General features: G+C 43.9%; 1 protein-coding gene across 1 annotated transcript in view; it reads right to left on the reverse strand.

Moving 5' to 3' along the window:
* Positions 1-7221: 7221 nt before the first annotated feature.
* The window catches only part of LOC131258941 (vacuolar protein sorting-associated protein 37B), a 492072-nt gene continuing 477691 nt past the window's right edge, over positions 7222-21602 (reverse strand). Inside the window, exon 4 of the transcript XR_009178113.1 lies at positions 7222-7231. The gene's annotated coding sequence lies outside the window, so the exon portion shown is untranslated. The remainder of the gene's footprint in view (positions 7232-21602) is intronic.

Raw genomic sequence — 21602 nt, forward strand, 5'->3', positions numbered from 1 at the left:
AGGATCTAAAAATTTTAATTTTAAATAAACTCACGTGTTGGTTTACTTAATATTCGCCGTCTGCAGAGGGTAATTTCAATAGATTTATTTTCATTTGATTCAGTTAGCACATTTATTTGGTTAGTCACATTAATCATATAAAACTGTACGTTTCTTATGTAAATAAAGAAAAGAGAATAAGGTGGCTTGTAAAGAAAATAAATCACTTTCAATGTGACATATGTTTGAGAGTTTCAAAGTGATTAGATTTTTCAATCCAGCGGTTATTTTGGGAGTTCTATTATTAAACTAGCCTGACACAACTATGTTTCGCGTTGTTTATTTTTTTAAATCATCATTTGCTCTACCCATATGGATTGCAGGATCCCTCGAGTGCTCACCACTTTATCACCTCTGGCCAAAACTACGTAAAATGGCGCACATGTTGCACACATCGTGACCGGAAGCTCGAACGGGCTCAAATCGAACGACCCGAGCCGGGGATCCCGAAACCGACACTATCGGTTTACGGAAGACGACGATAAATCATGCTGCTTGCCGCGCCAATTGCTTGCTCGTCGCCATCGATATGTGTCCTGGCGCTCCTAAAACGCTCCCAGATGTGTTGCTAGTGCATCCGTGTTTCCCGTTTGGGCACACTGTGCAAGGATTTTCCGGAGCCATGAAGGGTTGATAGTGAGCGAACTATTTACGAACCTGGGCGCTTTTCCGCCTTTTCTGTTGTTTGCCCATCCACGTAAACCGAGTAGCTTCGTTGAATGCTTGATTTTTTCCACCTCCCGGAAAATTTTCCGTAATCGGAGCAACTCGGAGAAACGAGCGGAAAAGCACCAAGAACAATTTACAGCCACGTGAATTTTGCTCCCGAAAGGGCTGCGGTGCCCAACGGAGGTGGGTTGACGCACGTGATGAAAGGCGGTAGCCATTATTGGACATTTTCCCAGTGTTCCAGCCCGTTCGCTGCACTTTAGGCAGCATTCGGCGGTGCGCTGCACAATTTTTGATGACGGCAGCCAACGGTGCAGCGTCGCAACGATTCGCGTCTCCGAGCGGTTTCGTTTTACAATAATAAATTTGCTCGGGACGTGATCATTTTTCAATCATCCTTCGCATCCTTCCAGCTCGGTTCGATTAAATGTGTCAGCCCATGTGTCGCAGCGTGCGCATTCGCTTGTTGGATGATTCAAGAAAAACGTGCAATTGCTTGTGGCGATGTAGTTATGCGATATTTTATTTTCTTTGAAATTCTTTCCTGGACTTTAATTAAACGAACTGACCTAAATATTTGTTATAAAACATGCGATTTTGTTTTTCATCAAAGGCTTTTTTAAACTTTCCTTACGTTTGCTTTATGTCAAAAAAAGGAACCCTCAACGCACTTGAAACCCCAACGCAATGGGAGCAGCGATCGTAAAATAAATCCCAAAAAATCCGTTTAAGATAACAAAAATTTATATCTATTGACTTTTTCGCCGTTTCCGGGAAAAGAAGCCGAGGTTCGCCCTTCATAGGGAAAATATTGTCGGAACAAATAAAAGATAGGGACGTAAATTATTTCTCCTCCAACCACGCGGGGGGCTTGGTATCGACAGAGTTTCATTGTGCAAAAGATCGAAGGTTGTTTTTCTTTCTGCATGGTCTGGGTAAGAGTGTCTGCGGTGAAGAACAAAATTGTTCTTCAAGTAGCAAACCATAAACAAGTAGTTCACTTCATGCTATCGGAACACGATGAAAAAAATTACGGTAATGGAGGTTCGAATTTTGTTTCGTCCCCAAACGTGGTCATCAACGTTTTTGAAGAAGGTACCAGTTCCAAGGCAAAATTATGGTGACATCAAGGGCCTTTAAATCGTTCAGTTCAGTGTTTGTTGTAGTCCTGAAAACCTTTGTCAAACAACTCCCAGCAAAATTTTCGGTAAATAATGTTATTCCTTTCTAATCACGATTAACATGATTGCTTTAATCGTATCACAAATCTTTGACCGTTTAAGAACGCCCCAGTTCGCCTCCATATAACAATTCGGAATGAAATATTATACCCGGGATGACGGGAAATTAAATTTATTCATTACGAATATACCTGCCGCAGATAATGTGTGCAAATCCAACAAGCAATTGCACTCGGCGATGCCACTCCGTGCCGTTTCATTTCATAAAAAGCTGCTAATTGAATTGATATCCAACCAGTATACCCTTGGATTTGGAAAAACACTCGCCCGCAATGGAGTGTCCTTTTTCACCCCTCATTTGAAGGCTTATGGTGTGCCAATCCCGTACTCTAGCTGGACAAAAATTAACAGATTAACTGACAGTCCAGCGCTTCGGAGGGACGTTCAATGGGGGTCTCGCTGTTGTTTTATGTTGCGCAGAAAATTGAACGGTTCGATACTTGTCGGCACGACTTACTGCAAACCATAAATCTGCCGAATCTGCGAGATTTGTCTTCCACCGAGCGGGTTTTGTCCGAAACTGGGGAGCCCAGAACCATTAGAGAAGCGGCACGAAACGCAATGACGATCCATTTGTTTGCCGAACACTTCCGACGTCAATTAAATGTATTAGGGAAAGCCATAAAATTAATAGAAATGACTTAGTTACCACACTACGCTCTGGAGTGCTGGTGGAGTCTGCTGCAGCCCCTGAGTGCCTCAGCGGGGATGTACACAACAGGCACAGTTGAGTGCGTTTGTTAAAGATGGCGTTCATCAAACTGGCCGTGTTTTTATGTGCCAAACTCTTCCGATATGCTGCGATTTCCCCGGAGAAATCTCCGAACTTCAATGGATCGGGAGAGGGAGTCCCGGATCGTACATTCCGTTAGCCATGTAATTTACTCCAAGAGGTTTACCGATGGGTTTCTTTAGTTAATTACGGTAAAGGACTATGCGAGGAACGGATGACGGTAGAAAAATTGGGCACAGACTAAAGCAAAGTACTCTTTAATAAATACTGTTGTTTTTCTGTCTATTTCTGTAAGATTGCAAATGAAAGTAAGTCATGCTTCAGTATCTTAACTTGTATGATTTTTTGCTTCTTACTTATGTTGGACAAATGAAGTTTATAAAACTTTTAAATTATATCGATATCAATCAATATGAATGTAAAAGTCATGCTTGAATCAAAACGGAAAATAAAATCGTGGATCTGAACGACACTGCATAAAACCAAGAAGTATTCGTAGCCTACTTTAAAAACCGATGCTAAAAATGGCTACAATAAAAAAAGCGTGCTAACCAAATGTTCAATGTTTGGGCAGTATAATTTCTCACCAGCAAAGCTACTTAAGCTTTAACAAGCGTCTATTCAAACAGCCCATCTCCCCACCCCGAACCCATCTGGTCACCCCCAATGCCGTTGTTTTATCAGCCAAAGTGTGCAATTTCTTATTGCGCAGATGCTTTTTATTGCATTCTCCAACCACTACCACACACACCCTCCCCGGTTTCCGCCAATTAAAGCTCCACGGGGATGGGGGATGGTTTGAATCGGTATCAAAAGGTTAACTTCTGAACGCTGCTCGAACGAAACAGTTTCGCCCCATCGCGTTTCCCGAAAGGCTGCGCCCTTAAAGTAATTAGATCGTGGCGTATTTGTGGAAGTTTTATTTTCGAGCCTGTTGTTCCGGCCTGGCGTCGGGTTTGAGGTTGGGTTTTCGGGATCTTGCCCGTAATTGCCATTTTTATTGCCATCTAGGTCAACAGGACAAAGTGGGTTGTTTTCCGGGCGGCGCGAACGTTTTCCGGGAAGAACATGAATCGATCATTCTCGCTGCCAGAGATTAAGAAATAAAAATGAAGTGGAAAAATGTGTTACATTCGGAAAAATGGGGAGGGAACATTTGCTTCAGAAATGCTATGTTTTTACACGCAGTGCTTTAGCACGTACTCGTGATTATTGACCAAGTTGACGTGCTTTTTTCTCAAACTAAAACTCAAACAAATGCCATTAAAGCAATTTGCTTCCGATTGTATTACCAATTTTATAAAAAGATGCAGTCTTCAGTCAACGAAACAAATATTGTACAAGCAAAGTCAACTTAGTACAACGACTTTCATTAGAACTGTTATCTTTTAAACACTACTGCCATCAACGCTAATCTATGTAACATTCATGCTAAAACCCCTTCCCTTAAATTATTCAATTCGTGATTTGTGTACAATATTTCTTCACAATTAACATGTTTTACGCCTACCGTCATCAAAATAGATCCTTTCATTCCAAACAGTAGTACAATCAAAGAAATCCGGTAAACTCCCCTAAAGTGCGTTTGCCATCGCCCAACACAGTGCATCAGTTTTCCCATTCAGGTCAGTTCTTGTGCCACGCGTGCCAAACCGCCCCTCTCGAAATGTCGCATCGACATCAAATAAATCTCGATATTCACGTACGCATTTCGTCACCATCACCGTCTGCCTTTCCATGAAGGAAATGGGGAAAAGTTACGCACAGCGCCGTCCCGCCTCCGAGCGATGAAAAGTGTCCGATTTACCCCCAAACCCTGCAGTGCCCCTTATTTTTTATTCCAAATCATTTCCCTCCCCGCAGCACAGCGATCCATCATTATCGACGTCACTGCTCGACGGACGAGCTGCCAATATGTTTTCCCATTCGACTCACGTTCCGTCTTCAGCTTCATTAGGGCTCATTGCCAATTGACTGACTTCCTTTCCCTGCCTTAAACGTTGAGGCCAGGACACTGGAGTACTGCCGTGCGCCAACTTCGCTCGTCTCAAATCTGTGCTGTTGTTGCAGCAGGTCTGTACCGTAAGAAAAATACATCGCTTTCTTTGGGAAATACGCATCCTTGCACGTTACCGAATTCGGTTTCGATTATAAGGGGAGTGCACCAAACGTTGTGTCAGTTGAGGGGTACAGTTTTTTTTCCCAGCTTTTACTTTCTCTTTTTAAGGATCCCGCCTGCTTTCGTTAAAATGCAGTGCATGTGACACACATCGTTAGGCTTTGGCAAATTATACGGCTTGCCGATGAAAGGTGACTATTTTCTTGAACGAAGCACAATGTGCCCTAGACATGTTTCTCAAGTTTCTTCAGAGAATGTTACCAAAAAACCATTATATTATTTAAAAAAACTAATAAACTAAATCTTATCGATTGTACACAGTGGTACAAGGCTTAGTAAAATGTTATAAAATTGTAGGAAAATTTTAACTTAAGCTATACACTGACTGGAAAACATCTCTTCTCCAGCAAGCCGTGATACGATTCAAAACATTTGTTCAACGTTGCCCCCTTTGCTCCCTGGCCACTTGTTACCATCACTCAAACGTCGTAAGCAATTCAAACACCCAAGCTAACCATCCCAACACATGGTCCCAGCGGGCACAACCATGTTGCACACATGGGCCCCCAATTCCGTGAGAAAACGTGAGAAGTTCGTTTGAAGCCGGCTGCAGATCCGGCCCCGATGCCGGCGGTTGGCAAGTGTTTATTTCCACAGTGTTTTTTCTTCTCTTCTGCCAGCCACAATCATCTTCTTTGTTTACGATGAACTGAAACAAAGAATCATTTCGCTGGCCATCTGAAACCGGATTCGTGGCAAACCCAACGTCTTGATTATGTCAGCGATGGGACAGAGAAATTTTTGCGCGAAGTGGCAAACATGTGTTAGAATTTGGCCTTCGGATTAATAAAAAAAAAAAAATTGCTCAAAACTGTACACATGCCACGTTGTAGCCACATATTTTCATTTTTGGAATCATTGAGCGTCTGAAAATGTTACTAGTTAAAAATACCGTCTACTTATTTGCGTTATTTGGTCTTCTGCGTTGATATTTTCTACCACTGCCTGATAAAATCACCTGTTATCTTCTTTAACAATATACATGTATACCTTTTTAAAATAAAAAAAGAAAAAAAAAACGCACAGCCATATAACATCAAACAGCGCAGGTTTTCGCGTAATCGCATGAGGCTTTTTATTTGATGTAGATGCGATTAGCGATGAGCAAACCACCAAACAAGTGCAAAAAATACGTGGATAAAGGCTTTGCACATCAAAAACATTCATATGAGGCTGTAAATCAGCATATAAGCAGCAAAAATGCCAACGAAAACCTCTAACCTCGAAAGCCGCACGATTTTGTGGTGGAATATTTTTCGCACAATCTTTCCATCATAGCATGCTCCCAAACAAGATCTAAAATTATACGAAAAAATCAGATGAGTTTAGAATTAAACTGCCTGGCATAATGCATACCATAGGGAGTGTTATAAAAATATAAAAAAAAAAATACATAAATAATAGCTGACATAAAAAAACAAAACTCTTCCTCGGAACAATAAATGTATTCGCTATCCAAGCTAATATACCACACAAAACCTAGTTCATAAAGGAAGCTCACATATCCCATCTTCAACCAAATGTCACGTGATTCCCCCGTTCAGATCCTTTCCTAGGTTTTCCTTAACGTTCTGTTTCCCGCCGGCACGTTTCGTATCCCAAACTGATCCAACTAATTAGCACCTGCTCATAGTTTCTTGCGCAGCAAACGTAGACGGCCATAAATTTTAAAAGCATTTCGCAATTAGCTCCGTCGTCCTGTGCGGATTTTCCGCTCGGGGAAAAGCTTAAATACTGTCGTTATACGCCTTCGTGCGATGCTCGTTAGATCCGTTTTATGATCCGGGCAACTTTCCGTCGCGGCCCACATCACCGCAGACGTCTTAGTGATCCGCTTGGGTGTAGTTTTCGTTGTGTGTTTAATAGATAATGAGCGCTGTGTGCACTCACAAACGTGATTCCGTGGGTTAGGAGTGACGCTCGTGCTATTGACATTAGAAAAGCTTCACACCTAAACATGCTTCAATAATTAATTATAATGAACGAATTGGATTAATGCTCAGTTTTGTAATGGTTCTGCCCCGAGGTCGCGTTTGGAAGTAAACATTAAAAATATATTTAAATTTTATTTGATTTTTCATCCTTAAGTGCTGTCACTTAAATGGGATACTAGGAGTTATGTGTTTCCTACGCATTTTAAAAATTTCTTTAGAAATTGCTCTTCATTAAAAAATATACATACAGATTCTTTTCACTCGTTAGGAGTGAAAAACAAAGGACAGCCTCAACAAAAAGTAAGATCATTAAATTTCATAAAACAAGATGCAGCCAATGACAGTAACGGCCTAGAACGAAAAATCATTTTGGGCACGTCAGTTTCTACGTCAAAGAAACCATTTTGAGTCAGCCCCGGGGCTTTGATTCACTTAACTTTGAGAGCATGAAAAAGGATGTTTTAGAGTCTAACAGATAAAAAAGCAAAGACTAGGGATTTATTTGGAAAAGGGATTTTTTTATTTTGCTTCCAACTGTGAGAGGGATGTTCTGATGAAAGCTCGTTATGTTAATAAATGTGAACCAATTTAATTATGAAACATCACTAAGGTTTGTTTGTGAGTTCACTCTAGCTCTTCGAGGAAAGTTTTAGTTGTATCTTAGCAGTGTACACACACAAATTCAAATATAGTAATTGGATGAGCAATTTAACAATAAGAAAAAGTGTCAAAAACGTCTTGTCAAGAATCTCATTAGCATTGCTTCTTTTGTTTCACTATGCTCCTAGAAAACTGAATATATTATGATTTTTAAGAGCCCTTTGGGTTATTTTAGTAAAAAGAGGGCTTTTGAATTGATTCCGATAAATGCTTCAACAAATCATATCCTTGTGGTCTTGGGTTACTTTGAAAGCACCTAGGAAACACAATTATGATTGGAGCACAGTCAAATGTACACTTTACAACTATGTTCATCTCGGAAGGATTGGAAAAGCTACCAGGCAGGGTGCAGATGTAAAATCAAAGCAACATGGGCCAACCACGTGAATACTCAGCATCGTAGAGAAGCCCAAGTCCGCTTCAACCCGGCTCTTTTTCAGAACCACAATCGAATAAATAACAAGTGCTTTCAATACGCTCTTATCGGATAAGGAACGAATATCACCTTGCTTCGAAACGGTTCGGAAATATTGGTGCAGACGTCATCTTCACCCATGTGCTGTGGTTTGGTAAAAGTATTAGGAAATGCTTTTAACTTTGGCCTCCACCGGCTGCACGACAATTTATTGGGTGGAGCGAGGAAAGTTTGCTACCAATTGTGAGAGCGAAGCCATGTAAGCTCTGCAAAACAATTCGTTCCGATGCAATAATTACGTATACAGTACCTGAAATGTAATTATTTTGTCTACGACAGGCGTGGGTCTCCTTAAGTTGTGTAGATTGCCTAATAAGAATCACGTTTGGGGTTCTTTTTACATTAGATCAAAGATTAGATACTTTCAATCAAGTTTGCTTAACTTTTCAAAAGACAATAATCAATGCCATACAATTCAGGGACAAACATTGTTACGTTATTAAACAAACTATATATGTCTTCTACCAAAAACATTGAAATCATATTAGCAAAACAATATTGTTGTAAACGATTCCAAACATACTGTTTTCTTTACAATAATCATGGTCCGTGGCTTCGCTTTAGAGACAAAATAAATATCCTAATTGACTTCTTGCTGCTCTCCGTCGGCTTACACGTCCGCTTACAGGTCTTCTTTCTTTTCGGAAGCCAGCCCCTCCGTTGGCTTCGGGCTAAAAAAATCAATTTACTGAAGCACTTTTCGTAAGGACACCCAGGGTCTTCCCCCATTACGACGAGACGAGAACGGGTCGTGCTTAAATGGAAGGTTGATTGGTTCCATTCAATTAAATCCTCTCGGGCAACTCCGTCGCTCGGTTGGCGCATTTTTCGTGCACTTTGCAGAACACACACTTCAGAAAATCGGCCCACCGAAGAAAAGGGGGAAGGATTTGAGCAACTGTCTTGCCGGTCGTCCGCACTGTCTAATTGCAACCATGGTTTTTTTTGGATGACTTTTTTTTTCATCCCACAACGGGCAAACAATCAAACAAGCTTGTAAATATAATGTGCGGAGGGTTTAGCGACTGCAAGCGCTGACTTTATATTCAAATGAGACAGGGACGAAGAAAGACAACGGCAGACAACTGCTGTCACGAGCAAATGCGAAAGATGATGCGCCAAAATGACAGCATATTGATTTGTTTATTTAGGGATGTTGTACCTAGCAAATAGCTGAGGGGAAAATTGAGAGGCCCATGATTGTTTGTTTGTCGTTAATTAAATCGTAATAAGATCATCTCTTTTTGGATGCCGAAATTGCTCTGCCTTGGATGCTAGGTAACGAGGAGTAGGGATTTTTTCAGCCACAAATGAATTTCCATTTTACCATATGTGTCAATGCGTCGGTTTGTGTAGTTTTGCCTGTTTGCGTAACTTCTCGAAGTGTCTTTCAGGAAAATGACAGTTTAATTTAATTTAAAAAAACAGGCTCACATTCACGGGACTCCATCTGATTACGGTTCGTTATATGATAACTACATCCACCCCGTCAGGACTTATTAGAGATTACATTTTTCCATCCACCCACCCCCCAGGAAGGAATGCCAGTCCTGTTGTCAATGAAATTCGACCGACTGCAATCAGTGAAAAGTGAACCGGTCCGAGGGGCAACAACTGGTCCAGCAACAGTTGCGTTGGCGCTCGTTTTACGCCCGCCGAGGGTTATTTGAGAATGTCCTCGCTTATAGCATCAACATCAGTGAATCCTTCAGTCCTATGTCGACGGGCTGCCGGGATACTCGACGGGTCGGGCTCATTTTTACTGCCGGCGCCAGACTGGCGCGCCAGTCCGTCGTCGGAAGGACCGTGCCGCACCGTGTCTTGTCCCTTCGCCGGTTCGGATGTTCGGAAAATTGAACCACCGAGCGAGTGGAAAAGATTTCCTACCCCAAACAAAGCACCCCCGGGGTTGGAAGCTGGGTGGTTTTGTGTTTTCTTTTTCCCCACCCTCCGCTCTCTTCGACCAGAGTTGCGGAAAACACGCATGTCCGCAAGGGCGCTTTGGGTTCGTCGGTGTGCTTGGAGCACCCGAGGACGATGGCAGCATTTTCGTGCACGCGTTCCGCGAACCATCCGTGCTGAGTGCAGTTGGCGCCACGCTTGGTTTTAGTCGTAATTTGCTTTATTTGCTCATCATCAGTACTTGAGAGATCAGAGTGCAAGAGTGTGTGCGTGTTTGTATGTGTGTGTGTGTGTATTTATGTTTGGCACAACTTCGTTTGCGAAACAATGCTGGAATATTAACTTTTGGAATATAAAGCAGCAGCTTTGAGTTGCTTTGAAGTGAAGTATGCCTGGATGGATGTGGGCTGCGAGGCCAAATTTATTTGGCATTCCTCTTGATGTTACCACAGTACGGCACACCTTCGCATGTGGGTTCAACTGCCAGCATTATTCTACACATCTGTGGGGAAATCTCTCATTATAAGCAACTGTGGTTAAACCACACGACGATCGATTTATTTGTTTATTATTTTATTTATTTTGTGACTCTTATTATTGAGTTCGACGAAAAGAAGCTTAGAGTTCAATTATCTTATTTTATAATAAAACATTTTCTATCTGTTCTACTTCCTCTATCTATCTGCTTATTTTAAGATGTCCTAAAAAGTAGTGAGCATAAGCAACTAGGCTTTTTTTTGCTAACATTTAACATTTTCTTACGCTTTTCTTTCACCCTAACCGGTTAGAAAACCAGAACCATTCAGAATGTGAACGCGAATGTGTTTCCATTACCATACTCCAGTTGGCTCACAGTTCAACATCTGTAACACTCGGGTGTCGGTTGAAGTTTTCCTCCCGGTCGAAAAATTAGACTACTCCTTGCCTTGGGCTCTAATGTACTTACGCCTTACCCACAGTGGGGCATTTAGCTGTCGGGGCGGAGGGGGAAGCCGCCGAAGGCGGGAACGGGGCAAGTTTTTATAGATCTTTGCCTAGACGAAAATGATACCCACATCCCCATCCCCCATCGCTCTGTCTCGCCTCTCAAGATGATGGCGAACTTTTGGTAGCAGCTGAATGCAGCATCCGCACTTCGGGGGTTTTCCCCGTCCCCTGCCTCCGTCGCCGCCCGAGGCCCAACGCCTTCAGCCGCGGGCCGGGTCGTAAAATGAAATTGGGAGGAAATTTCGCTTAAGTAAACATTCCAAACCACATCCCGCGGGTCGGCGGGTGAATTGAACCATACGGGAAGCCACAGACGGGAAGCTCGGAACACGGTCGAGTTCCCGGATGCGAGCGGCAAGCTGAGGTGGGGCGGCTACATCAGGCCGGAAGCGCCCGACATGATTCGGCGCAAGGGATGCTGCTCTTATGCCGCCATCGGAACCATCCAACATTCGTCACGGCGTCCTGACGATGGTGTGCTAATGCAAAACGAGAAACCATTTTCCCGGGCGGAGGCTGCCGTTTTCCGGGTGCGACGCCACTGGGGGGGAAAACCGAGAGCCAGGATTCTTTTCGCACTCGGCTGTCGGTTGGTGAGCGGGACAAATAAAATTAAACGATCCCGTTTTATTACCTGTTGGTTTCTCGCCGCGAGTCTGGCAACGGTGAAAGGGAAAAGCTGTTCGGTGTTTATGTTAAATTATAAACCTGTTAATGTGCCGTAAGCCACCCACCCTGTGGTGCCAGTATGGCCATTAAGCTTTTAAAATCCACTCAAATGTTTCAACAAAACTCTGCCACTGGTTGTCTGTGAGACAAATAAATGTAAAAGTACTCTGTTTCATGACATCAGAATATGGGTTTGTTAAAAAATATATCCAAAATGGTTATCTACAAATACCATTTTCAAACATACAATTTTCCAAAATGAATCATCATCCTTTTATCTTCAGCCAATTGTCTCTTTTAGCCATCGCGAAGTAAATGGCAAACGAACGCTATGAAAAATTCATCATATAATAAAATCATTGCCCTTTGCCTTTCAACCGTCCAATGAATTTATGCTAAAACCCTGCAGTAGCCGTACATCATCTTCCGTACGCATCGTTTCCGAACTTTACCACCATGGAAAAGCCGAACCGATCCTGCTGTTTCTCTCCGTGCGTATGTTTATTTCGCAACAATTAGAAGCATAATTTAAATTATACCCCTGCGCGATTGCGGAAAATGTAACCGACGTATGAATGCAGCTATAATTAAGGCACTCCGAATGATGTTTCAAAGGGTCGCCCGGGTGAAAAAGGGACCATATGTATAGGAAATACTGGATTGTGTAGCCCTAAGTGCTAACGTTAGAAATAAACCGCGCGCGCTTGGGGTGTGTTTTATATCGAAGTAGCACGTCCTGATGGCAATTAATATTCTTGATCGCAATCATCGATATTACATCAAGCACTACAAGGCTGTGAAACGCACGCGAAAAAGGGAAAATGGAATCGTGTGCTTTTTAAAGATTTTGGGCGAGATTCAATTGTCCTTTATCCTGTAATACGCATGTTTGTTGATACGTGCGTTTCCCTCGAAAATTTCGCGGAAAATGTACCCACTCCCTTTTGCCCGAAGCACCCTTTCTACGAGAACGCGGAAAAGCCGCCAGTTTCCACGCTACAACGGCCCAACACTAGGCAAAATGAAATTAGATCATAAATTAATAAAACCAAAGTTTCCTCATCGGGGAATTTCCCACTCCTCTACCGATCCGTTCCGAGATCCGTTCAGCGTGAAGTCAACGACCGGAAAAGTGTATCGCCAGCATCAATGCATGGGATGCGAATGTTGGTTGTCGGTTGGACGCGACCAGCTTCCGTAGGAGTAAGGTGAAAATTCTTTCTCCTGCCCCAGGAGGACGCGAACGTTCACGACCGGTGTTATTGAGAGGGATTTTCTGTAATTTTTATTTTTCCATTTGACCATTAGCGGTGACGGTTTGTTTGTTTTTTTTTCCTTCTAAAACAACACCCAGCTTCCACTGGATTCATATTTTTCCCAATCGGTCGGTCCGTGCTCCGGAACCAAATGGAAACAAACGGCCCACTAATAGAGTCTCGAACGGCGACCCAATGCTCAGGTATGCACAGCCCGTTCGGTTCGGCTTTCTAATGGTTATTCTAGCAACGAGCAACGAAACGAAAAACGAAAACAGAAGTCATATAAAATTAGTGAAAACAATGGGAAAATGTTGCCGAGGGAAAACGGGGGGCCACAGCGCGCCGGCGGATAATTTATTCCTTGCGAGACTCCCGCAGGGACACCACCGCAAGGGCGGGAAAAATGGGAGTTTTATTTTCGGATCGGTCCGGATTTTTTCCTACGCGCGCCAATGGGTAATGGCCATTTGGCAATGTTCCCTACTTTGCATTCCCACGTGGCACCGAAAAGCTCTCTTTAAATAAGTAATGTCGAACCGAAAGTAAGGTCCGAGCAATACCTTTTTTCAGGCTTCATTCTTGCTACTTGCTCACTTTTTCCATTCCTTTTTTCACTTGAAAAACGCATCCCGCGAGATTTCGGACGGTGTCATTCCAGCGGTATTATAATTTCCCCTTTGATGCTCGGTTCCGTTTCACCAGTGTCCATTTGCAGCTGAAATTTGGCGCCGAATTGTAGCCTCACTTTAATTAAAAGCGTAACTCGACAGGAACAAAACCTTCGCGATACCGTATGGTACGGTTTCGGTTGACCGCGATTGTGCTTGGATTATTTTTATCTTTTTCCTTCACACCCTCCAAAAAACTAGTCATCCTGCGCCCATTCTCAGCCCCGCGGTTTGGTGGAATTAAAACATCTGGTTCTATGCCTGGCTCTGGTGGAAAATGTGTTGCTTGAAAGATGCTTCCTATCATTTTCGCAGGCGGAGGAATAAAGGGCAGGGAGAATCATTCGAAACGTGTGACACTTTTGGGAGCACACAGTGGTTAACGGCCGCAGATGGGGGAAGGGTGTACTTACCAAGGATAAAAATTGCGGACAAACATAAAAGATGCCGAAGAGCAAAGGGTTTCCCTTTCCTAATGCGTCTTGGGTATGAAGAGAAGAAATAAATAAAGAAATAATTGAAGAATCTTCTGCAGCAGTGAGATCAACAAGCAAAAACAGCACCTTTCCCAAAGTGAAGTTTGATGAAACCCGGTGAAATTAATTATTCCTGAAGCTACCGAACATGGACCTTGCGTTGCTTGCGAGGTAATTGTCGCAAGAAACCGAGGGCGCGTGTTGAGATTGATTGGGGGAAGATTTATGTTGATAGTCGGCGCTGTGTATGATGGAGTTGAAAGGTCCTGTAGCTTCTTTGGACTGAGTGTATGCCAGACTAATGGAAAGGGTTGATTATTTTGTAATTAAAAATAGATAACATACCTCATTTTCCTTTCTCCTAGATATAAAAATGGATGTAGGTGAAAATATGTTTTATGACACATGGAAAATCAAATCTTCCAAATTATGAAAGTTTTGAAGGTTGCGATAGGAATACTATGCAGTAGTGGAACATAAATATTAAAACAGCTAAAGGTTAAGTGCTTTTTTATGAGTTAATGGTGATTCATAATTTCTTGGAAGGTATATTAATTAAATTTTACAAAGTATACTTCACATACTCCGCACTTTGAATGATCATTCTCAGAAACTCAGGTAATTTCCCATCAACGTTTCAATGTTTCATCCACCTTCCCAGCAACATAAAAACAAACCCACAACCTCCGAGACCACCGGCCGCACCAAACAACCGACCGACCCGGAAGTAGTCAAAACATTCCGACAAGTGTTTTTCTGGCGTTCCCTCGTCGTCCGAATGAACTGCCCGAAAAGGACCATTCATGGCGTTCGGCACGAATCGGGGGCGATGTTTTCATCAAAGCAACTCGAATGAACTGCATGAATTGTCTTTCCTGAAGCCCGCGCGGACGTAGAATTTCGAAAAACCAGACCGAAGTGTGTGATTCCACCTGTGCCTTATCTGTGCGTTGATTGCGATAAATTCATAATTGACGATAAGAGCATTATCAGGGGGCTGATAGTGATGTGGTGGCACAGCACACCAGTACATGAGGTGGTCTTTATTTTGACTTGCGTGTACGGCATCGATATCGTTGTGCGCTCAATTCATATCCAACGATGCGACTACAGAATGAAAGCGTGACCTACATTATATCACAAAAAGTAGCGTACAAATACTAACTGAAAGGGAACAAGTGCAATATTAACTGTTTCATTACGTCTCGTTTTCTTCTCGTCCCAATAGCGGATAATTTTTCTCAATTTTTTCTAACCAACCAACGGTCACATTACTCCCCAACATAGCACGGTGGGTGGAGTGGAGGACAACAAAAAATGGAAACCCGCCGCAGCAGCATAACGAAGTCGTTTCGCTTAGTCAGTGGTTTGCGACCGTGACTAACGTTCCGGTGACGCAGAAGCTTCGCCTGCAAGATGTCCAACCGTCCACCGAAAACGATCGGGTTGATAGTTGTTTACAATATAGACTGAGCGTGTCGTTGCGAACATAAGAAGCATAAGCAAGTGAGACGCGAAGCCATCGAGAAACGTTTGCTTACTTTCTTCAAGCATTTTTCAGGAAGTATTTACGCCCGCGACCGACGAAGAGGCAAATCGCGATGCTTCGGATTCACAAACAACTGAACAGGAAAGAAGTGGAAACCTCTAGAAATTCAAAGAAAAATATGGGAAAAGGGTTGAGTTGGAAGAAAAAACTGTAATGATACCCTATGCGAAAAAAGAATCGCTCAGATTTTCTCCATGGAACTTGGGTGTTTGTTGGTAGTAGGAACGCGTTCGTTGCACTTCCTTGAATGAGGAAAGTATTTTGATCGGCTTTGAATAGCTAGTCGTTTAAAAAATAGTAATAAGATTTTCTTCATGTAATGTGAGACTTTATGCTTTTTAAATCTTTGAAAGCGTAACGCAACGTAAAACGGTTAAGAGTGAAACGCATTTCAACTTATTAACACTCCTTTGATAGAATGAAGTTAAATTTGAAGTTAATGATAGTTAAGAAGCTTCCAAATTCCGTTCTCAGGATAACATTTTCCCGAAGGGATTAAAAATGGGCCGTAAGCATAGCAGGTAATGAAAGCCGTTGATCGCAGAAACGGAATCATTCCAAGCGAAACACAACAGCAGTAAAAGCATTGACATTGCTGTAAGAGCTTTTCAGACAACAGAAAGCCCTCACCAATATCCGTTTATTTCCATCGGTTTCCATTTGTCCCAGCATAAGCTGTAGCATAATAATGATCAGGTTTTCCTCCGGTTCGCCACCATCGCCATGGTATTCTCGACGATTGTTGTCGTTTCGAATGTGTTCCGTTCCGTCTCAAATACTGGACAATTCTTTTCCCAGGATGGTCCCAGGATGGTGTGTGGCCAAGTCTTAGCCCCGGAAAATGGAGCCGATTACAAGTAAAACACCAACAACAAACGGCAAATGTTGTGATTAGCATCAGTTATTTCTCGCCCCTTAAAGCACACTCTCGTTCACAAAAACGGCGTGAATGTTTCGTGGATGATGAAGAAATATCCGCTTCCTTGAAGAGTCCTTTAAGACGGAGTCGTTACGTAAGGGAGCTACTTCACCGCTCCCGGAGGATTAAACTGTTACACGAACGGAATGGACTTTGGGAAACGTGAACGATGGGAAAAACGATGCTAATTATACCGTCAGCGGCAATAGGTCGCACACGTCTTTATTTACTCCGTTTTCTGCTAAGCTTTCGGGCGGAAGAAAATGGACCCGTTACTTTAAATGTCCTTGGAAACGGTCGCACCACCATCGGCCCATGGAGTGGCACAGGAAGGAGGAAGGGATTAAAGTCGTAGAGTATTTAGCCTCGTACCTTTCCGCTATCGTGCGAGCAAAGGAAGGCAACTATTTTATCGCAACGGTCCACGAATGCATCCCTCACTTCAAAAGGTGAAATGGGATTAAAGTTGAATGCATCTCTGCCAAGCGATGACCGGTGTTCCGCACACTGGACCCGCAAGGCTGGTGACCAGTTTTTGTAGCCTATTCAGTACACTTTTCACCGAAAGTCCTAAGCTGGTTGTAAATGTCATAATCTTCAACTGCATGAATGAAAAAGTCTTGTGAATGAGATGCCATTGAAAGGAAGTTCGGACGAGTCTTTGAGAGCACTTCAAACACTCGAATACGAGGAAAAGGACGAATTATAACGTCCACATCACGGTGGTTGAGTGTGAATGGAGGAATAAGTATTGCTAAGCAAACAATTGGTTATTTTGAGTACTTGCCCATGGCATGGTGACATACTGGAAATGTGAACCAAACAATAAATGCTACGTCTTTCTACAAGCAGTAAAGTGTTTTTAGAACTTCCAGAGGCTCATGGTTTTATGGTGTTCAAACAAATGTACAATTACACCGACGTACGGCTTCACTGTGGTTTTCCCATACGGAACCTAACATTCACCCACCGCCTGGCCATCAACCGTTTCCGGTAGCCGCTCGCAGCAATTACATCAAATTAAACGCCGTTAGTGTCATAAAACACGGTGCAAATGAATTTATAAGCCATCGTTGGAACCCTCCCGTCAACCGTTCGCTTTTCGGGTCACAATCTTGTCGAGTTCGAGCCACTCGAATGACCCTTCCCCCCTACCAGACCGATTTGAATATGTCCGGCTGGCACGTAAACTGGTCCGATGAAATTAATTTACCGAAACCGAGCGGGCTTTCCCACCGGATTTTCTTGGCGGGAAAACTTGGCGAAGGGCCTTATCGCCCACGGGGTTCGGGGCTACCGTAATTCATATCTTCTCCACCGGCGACCGATAGTGGAGAACGCCCTCCGGATTGAGGTCGGTTGTATAATTCACTGGAATTTATGAGATCGCCCACTGGCCGCTCGAGAGTGACACGTTTTAAAAAAGCAGACCCCATGGCAGGCAACGGCCTCGGCGTGGCACAGATTGCGCGAATCGGTCAAGCAATGGGATCGGCACGCGAAAAAATAACTAACGCGCCTCGTAAAGTAACCGTTTTCATGGGCGCCCTCGGTCGGGTGAGGAAAGCTTTTCCGAATTCCGAACCAGGCGCCACCAGCGTGCCGCGGAGAAATACCGGAACGTGCGACGATAAATCAAGCGTAATTAACATATTTTCCTCAAAAGCCCACCGGGGCTCGGGTTTTGAAGTGAATCGTTTTGAAACGACCGTTTTCAATGAATGAAAAAGGGTCGGTTAAAAATGACGAACTTGAGGACGTTTGAAAAACCGAAAGAGGAGAGGTTTCAGAATGTTTTAAAAATGAAACAGTTTTTCTTTTCGGTCTTTCAACACTTTTTTGTCGTCTTTAGGTTTCGGGTTTTCTTTTCGTGGGGGACCGACGTTCTTTGCTTTCCATGCTGCGCGCAAAGAATACTGAGCATAACATTTCCCTAGCAAAGAACCAACTTTATTCAACTATATTCGCCGAAATGTTGCCCGCACGCAAAGACTTGTTTAGCTTTAAAAGAAAAGCAGATAGCTTCCGTTCCGTGTTCGTCCTGTCAAAAGAATTCCAAAGGTTGCAGCAACCACTGTGTTCACCATTGTTGTACTCCCTACGCTAAAGCCAACGAATCCTCCCCTTCGACGGTGTGTCTCGCCGGATGTAAAAAGGTATTCCCAGTGCCAGTGCCGTCGTTGTAATTGCCCGCCCGGTTTTAGTACCTATACTTCCCAACAGTCCCCTTCCCCTCCGGTGTGGCTTTCCGAAAAACGACAGTTCGGTGTCGGTGGAAAATTATTTATTTCCCACCACCGAGCGTAGGCCCGCATCTTCAACACTTGTTTGCCCTGCGTAGACGAACGTATTTATTGGCAAGTGGAAAGGGGAGGCGTGAGGCACGAGCATGCAGGGTATAAAATGAAGTGAAAAATTCTGTTCCTCCCTCCACCTCCCTCCCCCTGGTGAACCGACAGCGTGCATATCCTGGAGGGAAAATTCCATCCGCCCCCGGCTTCGATCTTTCGTCGAGATCGATGTTCTGTTGCATTCGTCCTGCGCGAGGTGATGCCTTTGGCGTATCCATTAGTTCCCCTTCCCCTCCCTCTCCCCTTCCTATCCGACGTCTTACGATGGGTCGTAACGGTGTCACCTCAATTCTTGGGGCGAAGAGATAGAATGAAATTTAATGGCTTTATTTTCATTATTCCTGACACGAAAATGTGTTCGACCGAAAGAGCAAAACAACACCCCGGGATACACACACAAAACTCCCCAAGAAATGTGCAAAACTTGAAAAGTCCTACCCCTCCCGGACCCCGGGTGAGCCGCCGAGGTTGAGTATTTTATCCATGTCAAACATTGACACATCGAAATACAGGACCCGGCCTTTGCACTTTGGAGTTGTAGTACACTTTTCGCCCGGGCGGCAACAGCAGGTGCAAAACTTTTCGACGATCCGATCCGAGCTTGGAGCCGGAAAATTGTGCCGGGATTTTTTTCGTTTTTCAGATAAAACTTTCCTCCGACGATGGTCAAGCGCTCGGATCCCCCTCGCCGTGGTTGTGGTTGTTCGTTGCGAATGTTTCAAGCGCCGGCTTTCCCGAACCAAAGCCCGGTTCACATACCGGAGGCTCGTGTTGCAAATTTATAGGACACACCGCATAGTGCTGGGCGCTGGGAAAGTTGAGATTTTCGCAAAACCCGAGAAGCCACGCGTCTTACCCGGCACTTTCACCGTTGGGGGGACCGCTGACCGCACCGTTGGAGAGCACGGAATTCCTTGAACCTTTTGTTGCTCCCACTTTGCGGATCGAGTGCAAAAAGAAGGAAAGTTTTTTTTTCAAACAGGACGGAAGTGAAATTTCCGCGATTTCCCGGGCTGAAAGATGCACACTCACTCACTCCTATTCACACACACACATAGACAAGGATGCAAGGATGAGCATTCCGTTAGAAAGAACATTAAACGAACCGCCCACCGCCCACAAATCTTTCCCATTCGTACGAAACCCAAATAAAAAAAACAACACTCCCCGTGGAAAAACGCTTCGGGGCCAATTATTTATGGACAAATTTGTAACAAAACTTGTTGTCCTCCGCATCCTTCCCGGAATCCACACCTCCCTCGGGGGGTTTGGGGGGAGGATTTGAGCTTGCGAAAAAGCTGCAACATCTGGAACAACAAGCAGTTCGGAGCCCGTTTGCCCTCCGGGGTGGGAAGCTAGAATTAATGGAAAATAAAATTTGCATCTCGCCAGCCGCGTGCCCTCCCGAGCCGAGTTGTCGTTTTTCAGTGACTGTTGTTTCAGAATTATGCTTTATTTATGGGGTCCATTTTTTGCTGCAGGTTGGTTACATTTTAGGGATGCCGAATGGAAGACAGTCAAAACGTGCAAATTAATTTAAGAACTCTCCGTAGTTAGTTTATCTAGAAATAAGATAGAATAATAAATTATTGTTGGAGCAAATCATGCAATCATTTTCTACTCGTATAGCTTTTATTCGTAAATCATACCACGACCTCTAGAACTATCCTCAATTGACGGTCCGAGTTTTCCACTCGGAGAAAAGTTTCCTCGACCACGCCGGGATAAAAGCAAAAATATGATTTTCGATTAAAATTCATTACACTCCAATGCCTTCCAGACATCCGATAACGATCTTTAATTCATCCCCCCGTTGCGTGGATCAATTTTCTCCGGTGCACCCTTCTTTTGCGCCCTTCTCGCTCCCACTAGCAAAGCGTACGGGGCGGGAGCTTCCTTCAAACTGTTGCTGTTCTAAATAACGCTGCGTGCCCTCAAGGATCACACACATGTCCGGAAGCAAAATTTCGTAATCATCTTCCGCATTGTCCAACCTTTTCTTTCCTTCTTCCGCCTTTCCACCAGCGTTGGCTGGAGCCGTAAGGTTCGACCGGGAATCATGTGCCACCGATGAATAAAATATTATTCTTATCATCAGCCCCAGATAGGAGATTCAGATTGCGTCCGGGCGCATCCAGGGCGCATCGGGATGGTGATGGAAAAAAAGGGGCCTCCATACTCGGTTAAAAAGCGATCTACCAAAGGAGGGAAATAAAACTGACGCAAACGCTATGTTTGTGTGCTTTAGACTTTTCACCATCGTGGAAGCCGGTGACGTTGCCAGGGGATACGTTCGGAATAAAAAAATGCTGTTTGCATCGGATACTCTTAAGGGCGAGCGAGAGAAATCTCCACCGTGAGGTCGCCCAGAAGGCTGGGTAGGAAAATCAACTACATGGTACCACCACTCAACGGGCTAGACCGATTTTCCTTCCCATACACACTCACTTCCGGCAAGGTTGTTGGCCTCCAGTTGGGGAGGAGAGGGAGGATTTCATCGACACCGAGCTGTGTCGGGCCGGAAATGGGAAGTGGAAAGCTGAAGTTACTAAAAAAAAAATTGCATCGGCACAATTTCACCCATATCGGCTTGCGTTGGTGTTGGAAGCCGCCTCGTCGTAGCATTCGCTCAGCCGGCTTCCGCAATCGATGTCCTTGCTGTTGTTCCATGAATAACAGATGCAGAGGAATAAATATTTGAGTGGGTAAAAGTGAAGGTGATAATATTTTTGCAGACATGCACCGTCGGAGCATCGCCATAGCGGCAGCATGAAGCAGCTGAGTAAACTTTGGGTCGAATATTATTTTTTTTTTCAACGAGCGTTTGAGCGAGTGCTTGGAACTGTGATTTTTTCTCGAAATATTTCCTGGCCTCCGAGAATGATGATGATG

This window comes from Anopheles coustani, chromosome 3 (genome assembly GCF_943734705.1).
Source record: "Anopheles coustani chromosome 3, idAnoCousDA_361_x.2, whole genome shotgun sequence".
Lineage (NCBI taxonomy): Eukaryota > Metazoa > Arthropoda > Insecta > Diptera > Culicidae > Anopheles > Anopheles coustani.